The sequence below is a fragment of the Epinephelus moara genome, chromosome 22 (genome assembly GCF_006386435.1).
Source record: "Epinephelus moara isolate mb chromosome 22, YSFRI_EMoa_1.0, whole genome shotgun sequence".
Lineage (NCBI taxonomy): Eukaryota > Metazoa > Chordata > Actinopteri > Perciformes > Serranidae > Epinephelus > Epinephelus moara.
Genome location: NC_065527.1, coordinates 27341975 through 27358678, shown reverse-complemented (window position 1 = coordinate 27358678; position 16704 = coordinate 27341975).

The following is a 16704-nucleotide window of genomic DNA, read 5'->3' as shown; positions in this document are numbered from 1 at the left end:
TCTGTTGCTGATTTTTGAAGAGGCTTTTATCTATGTTTAAGAAGATGCTGGTGACAGAGGACAAAAAATAACATACTTAAATTGCATTTAACCTGACAATCTGTAAAATTACAGTTGCAGTCTAACTATTGTGATGTCTCATTTCTTTATTTTTTCATAAAGTCAAGCTTGAGTTTCACAGTTTTTACCCGTAGACTTCTCTGATAATTCCCACAAGCATCTCTGCGTATGTGTTGACGTGGCGCCCCTGACTACCGGGAACATCTCTGAAGGCATCGTCGAAGTACATATGGGCTTCAAAATTCACATCATTTGTTTCTCCTTCAGTCTTCGGCCTGTATTCATCCAGTCTGCAGAGTTACAAAAATCACGTGAAACATATGTGATGATGTTAAATTGAGGCTTAAAGAATCAAATGGGAATTCTATTCCAATCAAACTGGAGGTTGTCACACTGCAATAGAGATATTTTACTAAATGACAGCTCATGTTTTCCAGGAAGACATTAGTCACTGATCATTTCTTGTCTCTGTTACCTTACCGGAATATTGAAATGATGATCTTCATCATCTCATCGTAGGTTTCATGCCACATGGTTGCACATAGGAACACCTTCACTGGGTCTAGTGGTTGGAATCTGGAAAAGATAAGATTGGCATTTTTGATACCTCACACCAACCAAACAACACATAGCCAATCCTAACCCTGACACTTATGTAACTCCACCGTGAAAAAGTGACGTAAGTATGTTCGGAGGGATTTTTCTGACATGCTTTCTGTTCATCTGTCTTTATGTGACGCGTAGGGCATTCCGGATCTTCCCTACACACACACACACACACACACACACACACACACACACACACACAGAACCCACACTTACTGTTTCCGTTTTGCAGTCGTCTGGATGTCGAATCGAGTGTTTAGAAGCAGGGACTGCTCTAAAAATCCTCCTTCATACAGCCTCCTGATGAAAAGGTTCTGAGTCCTCTGGATACGATACAGACTGAGGTACCAGAGGTGAAGAGTGGCCAACACTAGGCCGAGCCACCAGGACACTGCTGAACCTGAGGAAAGATGGATGACAAGATTTAAGGAAAACTATGCTTTCTAATCCTCAGGCAGTCATTTAATCTGTGGCAGTCAGAGTTTATATGCAGGTTGTTCTCATACACTGTTTGTACATATACCTACAAAAAGTAATGCACCAACATTTGTATATATCCCATGTTATCATGAGCCAGTAATTTGTGTTTATCCCATTTGGGAAGGCTGGGACCATGTGACCAATGTACAGAAAGAGACAGGTTGGGTAGTGAATGGGTGACAGAACAAGTTAACTCTGGGTTGTTTTAAAGTATGTTGTGGCCATGTGTCTTTTCCTAAACCTAACCTACATATCTCTGTTTTAAGTATGTAACTTAACGTTACAGACCGTTGTATGAGGAAACATTGTTTTATGGTACAATAAAATGCTGAAATTTACTTTCGTCCACTTTTCTTGAACTTGTCACACTAGCCACTGATTCTCTTAGTTAATCCATTTATTTTCCATTAGGCCACAAGAGAAAAGGCAGCAACCAAAATAGGTAAATGTTTAATGTCAGCAATGTTTCTTTAAAAAAAGAAAAGGGACTTTAAATCCTCTCAATATTTTTGAAGCCAGAAAAGGACATGGTGACCTAAATTTGAACCCTCCATAACTTATCATACATGCAATTCAAGTGGATGAAAACTGTACAACTTGTAAAACATTTATTACCTGTCAGTAAGCCAATGTCAGCTATACTGGACATGTCCAGGAAGCACAGGGTGTGTGTAACATCCAAAACCAGCTCAGGGAACACACTGCCGTTCAAGCTTAGGTTTCTTCCATCCACAACTACACTGCAGTAGTTTGTAAAGTTGGTGCTCTCAGTCCCATTCAGACTTATTCTGTAGTCTTGATAGTAAACAATAACGGGGACGATGAACAGAACCATGACACCCAGAGAGGCCAGGTACAAAGGAAGGATGAAGCACCGTCGCAGGGCGTGCATCTTGCAGGCTGCCAAAGAGAACCAGTGGCAGAGTGCAGAGGAGATCAGCTGGACCCCAATGATAATGGCTATAATTTTTGTTTCACGCCTCGGTATGGAGGTCACAACGTCCCAGTCCATTTGGGCCAGAGGCACATAAGCGCCAATCACACAGGCAGTCACCACGATCCTGAACAGGCTGGAGAGAATGTTCAGAATGTTCTGGCACTTTCTTGTGTCTCTATACAGCTCTTTGAGTGAAACAGAGCTGCTGTTCTCACTGATCAGTCTCAAGTAGTTTTCCCACCAGTTGAAAGACACCAAGAAGCACCCGCCAACAGCCAGACCCACCCAAATGGCCATCTTGGTATCAGTAGGATCCTTCGTAATGTATAAGAAGAGAAAGAGGACATATCCAAGCAAAAGGAGGAGGAAGGCAGTGATGGATGGCACCAGGAAGCGGTTCCTTTCTTTGGCAGTGCATTGAGCAATAACCTGTAGGAGTGCAGAGACAACGGCTACACCACTCAGTATTGTCACATTGGTCACAATGTCCAAGTGTGGCATTGCCACGATGGTGAGGATCGCTGCACCCATAGCCACCACGAACTCGAAGAACAGAACCTGAAGAAGAAGCAGAATTAGATCATTGAATATATTCAAGAAAAATACTTTGTTGTTTGAGCTTTGCTAGGTGCACATATTCTCCTCAAGCATTAGCTCAGTTTTACATTAAAAGGGTCATCATTGTAAACTTATACCTTTTTAGCTGCCCCCCCCCCCCCCCCCCACAAAAAAAAAAAAAAAAAGAAGAGCAGTTTAGAAATATTTCTCACCAAAGCTGCAGTTTTTTTGGCCGGCAGCTTTGAGGTTTTGTAACATGCTTTCCAGAGGCTCTTTAGTAAGAGAAGCACACTGGAAGCGATGAGAGCACAGGCAATACACAGCAGAGCAACAGGTTTCTGCTCATCTGGGAGGGTCTTGGTGCCTTCACTGGACAAAGTGATGAGGAGGAGGAAAGACGTCTGAAACAGAGAAGGAAGTCGAGGCAAGACAGAAAGATATAAGTGCTTTATAGAATGTAAAAGGGAGTCAATACAGTGAAATAACGTACTTTTATTTGAGATAATCTGGAAACTTTAACCACTACTTTACACCAGTGGATTTATGATGAGCAGATTAATAGTCTTGATAAGGAACTGTTTGTTACTTATGGGGGGGGGTGCGGGGTGGTGCAAAAAGGGAAGGCATGTCAAATAATTTTTCAAGCACTGGGACTTTTTTTAAGGTTTTTAATTTTGGCTAAGGGGAGGGGCATACAGCGAAGAAAAGTTCTGAAGAAAACATGCCTTCTTAACCCGTGGATTTTCAAATTTCCAATGGCCCTTGGACACCATATGTGCGATGAACGCTTCCATCAGGAAAAAAATTCAAAACATAAGCGAATTTGAGGTAAAAATAGTTTTATCTTATCAAAATCATGTTATTCTATGTCTCATTTCAACTTTGGCCAAAAATAAATGGTGTGCATGACCAGCATGCACGACAAGAGTGAAAAACCAAGGTTTTTCTTTAACTTCAGGATTTCATATTCAACTTTTAACTTTTAACTTTCAAACATTAAAGGGTAAGTTTTATGGTGAAGGTGGTGAAGGGAGGTAAGGTAAATGGTGAAGGGAGGGTCATGTATTTTCTGTCAGTGACTCAGGGAGGCTCAAGCAAAATATTGATAGCTTTGGGGGGCTGCTGTCTGCAGTCCCACTAAATCAAGATTCAATTCAGATAATTTCCCCGATACAAGTCAATATAAGTGAATATGTGTTTTTGTGCACAGCAGGTCAGTAAATAGAACAAAGAACAAACCTTGCTACACAGAGCCAACCCAAACACAATCACAGCGACCACACAGAGAGAAATGCACTTCAATAGTTTGATCATTTTCCATGGTGTCTGTTCATCTTCAATGATGGGGATCTCTTGGCAGGAATCCCACGGCCTCCTTAAAAGAACACACCAAAATGTAAGACTCCGTCCAGCTGAGGTTGGGAGTACTTTAGTTCTGCACTTTTAAAGGACAATGACTTGTAGCGAGGTATGAAGCAGGTTTAGTAACTAGATATGTTGGTAGGTAACACATAAGTTGCTTTTTTTATTTGTTATTTTTTTTAATCTCATATAATATATATACTGAAACAAAGAAAGAGGGGAATAGATGTACAGATAGATATATCTATAGCTTGATAAATATGTCACTTTTTTATTGTTTTATTTATTTGGATATCATCAAGGTATAGCATGCTAAATTTTTGTGTTCTTTGTTTATTTATTTATTTAATGTAGCTCTGTTTGTAGATAAAGGAACTGTTCTATCAAAAACCATTTTAACATAAATGTGTCTTCAGTCAGTTCAATATCATGAACCACTGACTACAATCCAATCCAGCAAAGCCAAAAAGTGAAGCATAAAAAAGGGACTTTTCCACTGAATAACAATTAGTGTCAAAAAAGATGACTATGACCATAAATGGATTACTGAGGTGGCCTACCTGGGGCCTGAAGTGTCAAGGGCCCCTGGCCTTCACTTACAAATTGTCACTCAAATTAAAGTGAGAAAAAAAATCCTTAAAGACACACAAAATGACCAAAAGAAAAAAAGAAAAAAAATATATGGGATGCCATATCCACCCTGCTTCACCTCACCCTCACTCATCTGGAAGACAAGAGCACCTACGCCAGGATCCTGCTAATTGATTTTAGCTCGGCATTTAATACCATCTTGCCACAGCAGCTGGTGGAGAAACTGCAGCTGCTGGGAGTGAGCACTTACACCTGCAACTGGGTCCTGGACTTCCTCACAGAGAGAAAGCAGACTGTCAAAATCAGCAGCAGGACATCCAACACCATCACAGTGAGTACTGGATCACCACAGGGATGTGTTCTGAGCCCACTACTCTTTACCCTGCTGACGCATGACTGTACTGCCAATCATAACACCAACCACATAATTAAATTTGCTGATGACACGACCGTTGTGGGCCTCATCACAAATGGAGATGAATCAGCATACAGGGATGAGGTGGAGACCCTGATGACTTGGTGCAATTCACACAACCTCTCTCTCAGCGCAGGAAAAACAAAGGAGATGATAATTGACTTTAGGAAGGCTCAGGCAGCCCACTATCCTCCTTTAATCATCAGCAGCTCTGTTGTTGAGAGAGTCCTGCACTGTTCTCTTTTAAGTGTTTTAACTTGCGAAACAATATTTCGTTTTTATGTACCTGCATAAGAATGACAAATAAAGTGAACCTAGTGAACCTGGATATGTACATATCAACTGAACATCATAATGTGTCACAAACGTTAAACTCACTGGTTAAATAATTGTTTAAAAGACAGAATTGCTTTGAATAAAATTGTCAGAGTTCAATCAAACTTGATTGATTTAAGCGTAATGATAAGTGTTCCTTCCATTCCAGCAATAATATTATCAGAATAGAGTTGTTGTTTTTTTAATTAATCACTGTATGGATCAACAATGACTTCAGACACTTTTAGTAATTTTCAGAATGAAGAAGTTAAATATTGGTAATAAAGTAAGTAAAAACATTCATCATTGATTCCTGGCTTGAGTTACTAACTAATAAGTGATTTATATTGGTAAAAACAGTTATATAAAATAATAGAGGTATGTCAGCTTTAATTAATAAAGTCTCTACTCACTTGGGTAAGCTCCTGTCGTCATCCATGTTTCTGATTAATGTGAACACTTCCCTTGACAGTTCCTATCTGTGTAACACTCTACTGAGCATCATGTTTTTTGTCTGCATCCAGATGTCATCAACATGCCAACAGAAGCACAATCATGTCTGGTAAATCAGTAAATGGTAACACCCCCAACATACAGGTTGCTGCAGGTGAAAAGCCAAACAAGGAAAACGGAAACCAGGCTGAGCCAGGTATTCCTATAACACCTGAGGGCATATGGCACTCTTTAACCTGAAACACTGACTCCTATTGTTTTCTTGCAAAAATTAAAATTGTAATTTTTAGATTTAGATTTTTCTTTAGATTTTTTATTTTTTTTATTATTTTTTTTAACTTGTGGCTAGGAGCAGCTTTATCATTTTAAACTGTTTATACAATGAATACTCTGGCTTCAACGGGTTAACACATATACAAGACAGTAAGCCTGCTTACCACAGTGATTAGTCACATTAATTAGTGACAAAAACTCCTCACTTTCATTTCAAGAAATGTGAAACTCAAAGCAAACATGTTTCCAAAAACTACAGACATAATAACAGCATATAATGGATTAAGTTCCATTGAGTCAGACTTTGAAACATATTCTGGGACATATTTCTGCTTTTATAATGGCAGGTATGCCCTCTATAAAAAGTGTGCCTGTTTTGATGGGTGAGTGTAATTCAAAAAATACACACAGGACACTTTTATGCATAATTATAGTCCACAAAACATTAACATTTACATATTCATCACATGGAACATCCTTTTATTGTAATAAATGAAGGGTACATGTGGTTTTTACATATTTTACACATGTACAAAATCAGTTTCTTAAAGGTTCATTCTTGACGTTGGAATTAACAATATGACCAAAAAAATTTTGTTTATGGCAATCAGATTAAAGACATACAGTACTTTATTTTTTTGTTAGACATTTGCATCATATGAGTACAGATTAACAAAACAAATTGTGCCAATGTCATCATAAATTAGCTATCAAACAAACTACCAGTTGATATGAAGTTAACCATAAGTCTGGAGTTCAAGGCAGGGGCCCATTCTGCCATGTTAAAATAAAAAGACTAACACCAATCAGAATTTTTTTAAGGAATAAAATGAGCATCCTCAGGCTGAGAGCACTCCACCTATTACATGAGGTTTTGCAGTTTCAGATCTATTGAGACTTTAATCCAATGCAACAGCTAAACAACAATTTGTTCATTTGGCATTTGGCATGTGTTTTGTGACCAAGGCATTTTGTAACAAAACAGGTTTTGGGACATATTTGTATTGCGCACAGGTTTTGTAGCATGCAAAGTGTGAACATAATGCCTTAAGGAAGAATATTACGTAATGGCTGGGCTTTTCTTGAGTGGCATGGCACATAAAGGTGTGGCTTTTCCATACCTTAGGTTAAACTGACATTTACCAGTAATTCGAAACCAAATAAATGACCAAACTTCATGAGTTGTCGAGAACCTGATTGCTTTATAAATGAATGACAAAGGCATAATGAACTAGAAATGCACTCGGAAAGCGCAAACACCATCTGCATCTTCTTTCTGATCCACTCCAAAATATAATGGGTTCTTCCTTGGCCCATAACCTTAAACCAAGTTTCACAAAAATCAGGCCAGTACTTTTTCAGGAGAAGAGGCAATATAATGGGATGGCCTCTTTCCGCTTTTACCAGGAAGGGATGACCTGTGAGCAGACGCGTAGCACCAAATTCTGGGCCCTATGCATAAGCAGTCTCTGTGGGCCCCCTGCCCTTCCTTTCTTCATCCCTGTCTCCCTCATGCACCTGTTGAGTTTGTTCAGTTTACTTTTTTTTGTCTTTTTTGACGTATTATGTCAAAAATAAATATATACAGTTTTGAGAAAAGAACTCATAGTATACTATTGTCATAGTGTTGTCATAGTCGTAATATTGTATATTGAAAAACACGCATTGTACAGCATGTCAAAAAACTGTTGCAAAAGTCATAGTATATTATGTCAAAAAAAAATCAAAGTAGAGTATGTGAAAAAAATCATAGTGCACTTTTGAATGCCTTTAAAGACGTAAATAAAAATGTTCAAGGAGACCTCAACTGTCTCCAGCTTATAGAGGGCAGGTTTATTTGTGTTTCAATCCTCCAGTCAAGTCTATTTTGGAAGCTGACGTCTGACAGAAAATTTTAAAAGCTGTAAGAAACACAAACAATAAAAATGGAAACACACCCAAATATGTACTCGAATGTGAGTCATGTGTTGGAAAATACAGAGACGTGTACATCGAGCTATGATTCACGTAATAAGGGTTACACTCTATTGATGTGTCACACAGATGCAGTGAGAACAATGAGAAGACAAAGATAGGCATCTGCTTGAATTAACCAGCTGAGTAAATGAATGGGAAATAAATAAATAAATGCTTAATTCAATTAAAAGGCAGGATTGGAAGCACATTTAATACTACTACTACTACTACTACTACTACTACTAATAATAATAATAATAATAACGAAACATATTTTGTTTAAAGGGCCCTTTGTTAATGAAAGTGCTTCTTAATTTAACACACCAGTAATTTTGATCTATATCTAAATGTATATATATGTATATAGTCCATACCCATTGAGTGCACAGTTGCCCATGTACACATTTGGAAAAAGTAGCTTTGTTACCTTCTACCTATGCCAATCCTCAATGCCTATGTGATTGACCACGTCCAATACAAACGTACAATAGCAAACATGCTTTGGAAGAAATGCAATACTGTACCCAAGCTGATCACTGTGAACCTTAAAACCATAATGTAAGCAGTGTGCACGTCTAATTTAACATGTCCGTGAACTGATATAAAACACCCTGCTCAGCAAGCTTGATACAAAGAGATATGGGTTCCTCGTGACATTTGAGAACAAAATGATTTCCTTTACCTTAAGTTGTTTATGAGTCACTTCAACATTCTTTAGTGTCAGATACTAAACTCTCTGCTGTTCAACACCCTGCTGTTGTCCGACGTCAGAACATTCCAAATGTAATTGTACAGTGGATCTAATATATCTTATTGTATTGTTTCATTTCCATCTGACTACAAAGAGTGGTGTGTGATTCACACATCAAGGGTTGGCCTCAGTGAACTTACTGCCATCGCCAATGGGTTTGGAGAATACATAACTCTCTCTCTCTCTCTCTCTCTCTCTCTATATATATATATATATATATATAAATATATATAAATATATGTGTGTGTGTGTGTGTGTGTGTGTGTGTATACACATTAAGAATAAGACACTTACTACAGTCCCTTCTGCACTGTGATATGGTTGGGTGGTGGAGTTCAGAAGAAAGAAAATAGCTGTGACATGAAACTGCTCACAACAAGGTCTGTGGATTATCTTTAGTAAAATTTCTGGACATTGCTGTTGAGAGAAGGCAGACATCTCTATGGCCTCACACCAAAGCAGTCAAGTTAATTATCAAAAGACTGATGAGTGGCACCACATTTAAGAGGAAAACATATGTATTTCACTGAAAAAAAAATTGTGTATGAGAGCAGTTACGTATAGACTTATTGAATCCTCAACCTTTCACATTTGTTCCCTTACCAGTTGAAAGCAAACAGCAGCAAATGTTTCAGCTGTTTTCATCTGCTTTTTTAAGGATTTTTTCACGCTTTGAGCACCCTTCTGTTTGTGCACGGACGTCTGAAGTAAATTGACATATTTTTTTACATTGATTTCAACCTGTGAAGCTCTTTTGTGCCTGTCCAGCCCAGTTGCACTGGCCATCCTTTCTTGGTGGACCAACGCACCCAAGATAAACTTTTTTGTTGCCCTAAGTCGGCACAGTTTCACAGCAGCCCTAAGACCCTAACCAGGTGAACCATCAAACATGTTTCACTCTGAACTGCATCAGTCTCACACTGAGCCTCAAACTGAGTAGATCAGAGATGTGATTCACCTCTAAACCATTAATTGCCTTAAATAAATAATATAAGTTTAAATCCTTTGACATACAGGTTTGCAGTGATCTTTTTCTGGAAGCTGGATTTGATTCAGTCTATAGTAACTCAACAAGCTCTGTTCATGTTCCAATGACACACAGTCTCTCTCTTGCATATTCTTTATTTATTGTGATACCGTAATGATAAAAAGTCTGAAAATTTTATTTTGGCAGGAACTAACAACCTGAGGCCCCTTCAGTTTTTGTGTGTAGTATATTGATGAATCAGTGCATCAAACCAGAAATGTCTTTTTGGATTTTTTAAGACACTGATATGCATCAGTGTGAGTGTCAGTCATGTGTGTGTGGCCGTAACATACAGTGAGAGCTTTTAGACATGTGAACACATAATGTCTCTGATGTGCTGTTGCTGCTCTCTAGTGGCAGATGTGTGAGCCTGTATGCAAATGACATTCATGTGTGTATCTTTGGAAGTTCAGTTATTCAGCTCCATATCTTAAATACACATTGTGTAAATAGTGAACAAAAACATTTTGTTACATTTTTTCTCCGTCTAAATGTCTTCACAGGAAAATCAATGATTTACAAGACATGAACTGACTTAAAAATGTTCTCCCGGCCTTGTACACCTGCATCTAACACTGTGTGTAATCATGAATCAAGAAATAATCGAGAAATAAATCCAACAGATCCTGCACAAACTATAGTCATCAACCAACATTAAGACAAAGGTCATAATCTACAAAGCTTAAACTTTTAAACAAAGATTAGTACACTTTTAACAGCAACTCAATCGGCAGAAAAGAGTGTTAGCACTGTAAATTTCTGCAAACAATGGTTGCACGTTAAACACTGTGGTTACCGTGTGGTTAGGTTTATTAAGGTACAAAAATCGTTTAGGAAAATACCATTTTTTGGTTTAAAATACCCAGTTTTGGGGGCACAATCCCAAAGGAAACACAGCAATGTCTCAGTAAAAAACAACCACTTTTCAAGGCACTCCAGCAGAAAAAACAAAACAAAAACATACCAATGATATGTGTGGTGGACCCCCCTTGCTATCTTCCATGTATTATCTTGACACAAATAGAGACTTGACAGTGGACAAGATCCACATACATATTAACCAGCAATCATCACTGTATAGCAGTAAGAAATTAATCTTATTTAATTGGAAAGTTTTTATGGTGTATTTAAAGATGTTATAGCTTATATTAAAAAAGCATATAGCATGTTTTAACCGGCTGCTGACTATTTAAAAAATAAAAGGAAAAAAGAAAACTATGACGCAGATGGTTTTGCCTTTTTGAGGAAATATATAGTAAATGGTACTGTTTTCAAATTAATAATATTCTTTTTTTTTTTTTTTTCGTTTTCATTTATCTATATTTCCAAGGTATTACTTACAAGGGCCCGCTCTCTCTACAGGCCCCTCCACCCCCGGGGCCCCAGTGCAATCACACTACCTGCACTGTCTATATTTACGCCCCTGAATGACCCACTAAAAAACAACTGCTTTTGTTGTTTGTTGGTCTCAAATATTAGTCTATAATAATACTAGCAGTCTGCATCTTGGCAGGAGTCTCCCCCAGGCGATACACCATCACCTCCACCTCATAATGACAAAGTCAGCTTATACATTACGTCACTTTAAAAATGCTCATGTTATGTATAAAACATGCAGATGTAACATATTCATGGTTTGCAGAAACGTACCTACAATGCCGACATTGTCCTCTGGCAGCTGGGCTGTTAACAGATGGCAAAACCTCTGTTTTGCTGTTATCAGCGGCTCCAACAACAAAGTGACTTTTGGGATGAAATAATGAGTAGCTTAGTTTATAGGGACTTGGCTTGGCCACAGTATGGAGCGTGGACTGGTAGCTGGAGAGGTGCCAGATCACCTCCTGGGCACTACCGAGGTGCCCTTGAGTAAGGCACCGAAACCCCCAACCGCTGACCAAGGCATCCCCTCACTCTGTCGGGAGAACCGGGAGTTTTCCCGGTGGACTGGCCTGGCCTGGCCTGGCCTGGCCTGTTAAATGGCGAGCAGGCCTGTGATTGGCCTGCTGGCCTGCCTGTCATTTTTTTCCCAACAGGTAGGCCAGACCATTGCAATCACAGCGGCGCAGTGAGTGATGCGAGGAGAGGGATGAGGTGTGTGAGGTTGAGCCACTTGTCAGTTGTCAAAAGACGAGACGTGATTGGTTTGCTTGGATTTACACCCGCCCCAACAGTGCTACATTGTAAACACAGCCAGCATGGTGAGGAGGGGGTTTGTCAACTCGCGTCACGTGTGTCTGTGTAGAAGTCCGCTGGCGCTGAGACAAAACCACACGGTTCTGTAAGTAAGTTACCTAAAAAACACTGGTTCTTCTCAGCATGAGGTCTGGGGACCCCCAGGGGTCCTTGAGGCCAGATAAATGATTGATAAATGGACCCTATAGTACATTAGGTAAGGCTCCATTTGTACGTTCTCAGAGAGTGTTAAATTAATACTGAGGATTGGACTTTATAATCACAGCGTAGAAATGTGGGCCAAATAAGATAAAATGAGGAGTGAGATCTGAAAACCATGGACCTACTAGCCACATTTTCACTACTTTTGAGATGATTTATTTGTGCAACAAATGGGATATGATCATTTTATTATCCTATATGAATACAAGGGCAAATCAAGTAAGAAATTCACTGTTTTACTGTATAAAGTATAAACTATATGCTAAACAACTATAATTCTATGTTTGCTATGTAAAGGTGGAGGTGGTGCTGGTACCAGTCCTGCTGATGCTTCAGAAGGAGAGGCCAGTGCGGAGCAATTGGCAGAAGGTACAGAAAAATGTCTACAGTAGGGCATGTCATTGGTGCTACATAAGCTTGAGTTATTTGCATATTCCTTGGGATTACATTACACAAATGCTATTTATTCATTATTATTATTATTGTTAATCACCAGCCTGTAACAAGTTGCAGACACATGGACACCAGGCACTGGCAGTTGACATAAATAGCTCTCTCATAGCCTTCTTGGCACTACAGCTTTATTCTATAAAGTGTAAGTGTAATTTTGCTGTCTGTTGCCTTACTGTTATATAACAGCAAACATGAAAGCTATTGTATATTCCAACCTTGGATTTAGGTTGGGGTTCATCAGGGTTCCCTGGTATGATAATGTATGAAGACTGAAAAAAAGGAATATACTGCATTGACCATTTGCCAATAGACATAGAGGGGTGTTAATTATTTACCCCTTTTACATGGTAATGACAATCTGGTTCATATTTTACTTCAAAATATTTGGTGGGTCAATACCTCCACAGATGGGTCATGACCTGAAAAATGTTGGAAGCCCTGTTAAGGTAGGATGCGTCTCCTGTTGACTTGACTTTGTCAATGATAGATGTTATTGAAATAAATTCACATATGTTGAAGTTGCTGTTGGCCTATATTTTTACTGTTCACTGTTGCATTGAATATGGTATTGGCATATTATATCGACTGGCAATATAAACTGGCTTCTAAATGGTTTGCTGACAAAATGATACAATCATGTTTTTCACTTGAGCATAATACCATAGCATTATTTCAGGAGTCATGTTGTGATGGTTGTATTGAGGGGCACATTTTGGTGAGAAGATTCAGTGGCATGTGGGGGGGAGGAAGCACTGGACTGGACTGGGGAGGGGAGGTGTCGCAGCACAGACACTGGGGGGCACGCACGCAGCCACGTTTGGGCGCATCGCATCACCCTCCCATGCTACACTGCATGATAGATGGAGCCGATGGTGAGCTGCTCCTGCTTGGCACTAACTTTCCTTAATAAAAATTCACAGTATTTTCTAGTATTTTTAAAACTAGAACCTGGCCCTACTCAGACCCAGTACCTGGACCTGTCTGCCTGTAACTACGGTATACTGTATACCTTCAATATATCATGGACATGATCCTGTCTGCTTGCCTCATCTGCATCAGGGTTCTGTCCCTGTTTCCTGTATCCACCGTATGGTGACAAACTGTGCGGCCTCTTGACCAAAGAGTTGGTCCTTTAATTTGGACAGCTGCCCAGATTAAATAATACATTTGATGATATACAAAAGCACAGATATGTCAAGCTGTAGACTGGTTCTTGTGGCTTCAAAGCAAAACCATATAGGAACATGGCAACTCTGACAAAGTGGCAGGGAATGACACTGGGCCAATTGATGAGGGAATGAGATGCAGGGAGCAGGGAAGGTCAAGGGACTGCAGGACTGGTGAGGAGAGTGGGAACAGGTGTGTAGATGGATGTGGCAGTCAGGTGAGGGGGGAAGGAAGGAAAGTCTGAGTGGATCTGGTGGATGGGTGGAAAATGGCAAAATGCACTGTAGACGGCTTATGCTTGTGAAATGAACATTCAGTTGACAGGCAACAGCTCTGGTGGACATTCCTGCAGTCAGCATGCCAAGTACTGTAAACGCTCCCTGAAAATTAGCAACACCTGTGGCATTGTGCTGTATGATCAAACTGCATCTTTTAGAGAGGCCTTTTATTGTGACCATGTTAGGGCACACGTGTAGTAGTGATGCTGTCAGCATCTTGATGTCACACCTGTCAGGTGGATGGATTATCTTGGAAAAGGGGAGGCACTCACTAACAGATCTTGTCAAATACAACCAGAATCTGAGAGATCTTCTGTGTGCATACAAAAATCTTTAACCTCCAGAAAATATGTCCAGAAAAGGGACGCAAAAATCACGTGTGTAAATTTGTATTGAATGTATGTATATATATATATATATATATATATATACCTTCAATCCTGTCTGTCTATCCCTGTTCCCTAATTCACTGCATCATGAAAAGCAGTGCAGCCTCTGGACCAAAGAAGAGTCTGATAATAAAATGTTCCTGCTCACTTCCTGGATTTTCTTAGTCTCATCAGAAATAAAAAAGCCTCTCATTTGGAGATTACTCATTTCTGATCTATTTCTCGGTAACGCCCGTTTTAGGAGAAAAAAGGAGCAAAAGAATAAATCAGCAGAAGTTCAATGAGCTGTTGTTTCATTAGATAACACAGAATAACTCTGAATGCATTATAGTGCCATTAAAAACCACACAAAGATGGTAAACAACAACAAGCTGGTAAGCCGCACCATGTAAGCTGAGGTCAAACTGAGGCGTTGTGCTCTATTAAATATTTTCACGAGATACATAAGCTAATTTAAAAAGATCTGAAGCCTTGTGTGTGAGCGGCGCTCTCTAACTACTGAATAAATAAACAGCATATAACTCAACTGGAAGGTGTTGTCTTGTACCTCTACACCCATGGAGCATTTCCAAATAGTGGACTAAAATGGGAATATCTTAATTAAAGGTATCACAGTCATTTCAGCGTGTGACTCATCCCACACCCTCAGATCTCAATTATAACTTAACTACATGCACAACCCCTAACCTTACCTAACCTTACTGCAAAACAAGAGTTAACCCTAAAAGAACTAGCACACTCACACTTAGTAAGTACACAACTGTTCTAAGTCTTTCAGGATAGGTTCAGGTCATGTTGTAAGTTTTTAAAGGCAGATTGTAACTCAAAAAATATGTTTTTTCAGGCCTCTGACTGCTGGCCATTAAAGTAACATAATGAGGCAGCTAACAATGTGACTACTGTGACTACCTGGTTAAGATTTAAACATCATTTTTCATTATTTTAAAGGTCCAGTGCACAGGATTTAGGGGGATATTGGCAGAAATTGAATATAGTATAATAAGTATGTTTTCTTTATCATATCATTACCAGAAAATATGAATTGTTGTGTTTTCGTTACCTTGGAATGAACCGTTTATCTACGTAAGGAGCAGGTCCTTGTCTACAGAGGTCACCATGTTGCACCATGTTTCCACAGTAGCACATAACAGATTAACCAAACACTGGCTCTAGATAGGTTCATTGGCGTTTTCACGTCAGCCACCTAAGTTAGCAGCCCCTCTGTAATGTGAAACTGCTTTATGTAGTGTTTTTACTTGTTTTAATCACCAGGGCCCAGTATTTCAAAGTGATCTGATAGGATTATCCTGGCCGGATTGGATTAAATCCTGATCTGATCTGAAAACTGGGTATTTCAACACAGATCAAGAGGATCCTGATCCTGAGGATCTGGTAATCCAATCCTCCCTTTAATCCAGATAAAGGCTGCATTTGGGTATTTCAAAAGTTAAGGCAGAGATCTGGATCAATTTGATACCAAATTTCAGGATTATTTGGATCCCACCTCAGAGGTGGATTTGACAAAGCCTCAGCTCCACTTCTCCTAGATATTGATACTCAAGATGTTCATTACACTTCATCTAAATTAGTGTTTTAGTTGTAAGTAATTTCAAGCATAGAAAAATATTGTTTGGCCATACTTCCTGAAACTGCTGTAAATAAGAGTAACAAATACAGACCTATTTCTCAACGTCTAGTTTCACCTAACATTGTAACCTGTTTGTACCAAAACATCCAACATATGTTTGTGGTCAGACAAAGGCAAGGAAATGCAGTGCAAAGCAAATTTATTTGTATAGCACATTCTTTTCTTTACATAGAGTGCAAGAAACAACACAGGGATTAACATAATAAGCACATGGCAATTCAAACAAAGTACTAAAAAAGCAATTAGAAACAAATGATATGTGTGCACTTGGATTTTTCCAATGTTACATCACATGTTTGAGGGGGGGAAAGTAATAGCTCAACTATGTCCTGAAAAAACATTGCTGTATGTCTCAATTTAAATCACATTTAAGCACTTTCAATGTATATTTTCATGCTTCTGATTTAATGAAGATAAATTTTACTTAATTCAGATAAGCTTGAAAATGCACCTTTAAAATGCCTGGGAAGTGCTTGACTGTGATTTTATAACATGCAGCAATGTATTTCAGGAAGTGTTTGTGATTATTTTACTTCATCAAATCAGATGCTATAGTGCTATATGTTTAGTGGGAGCCTTCTACAAAAGGGG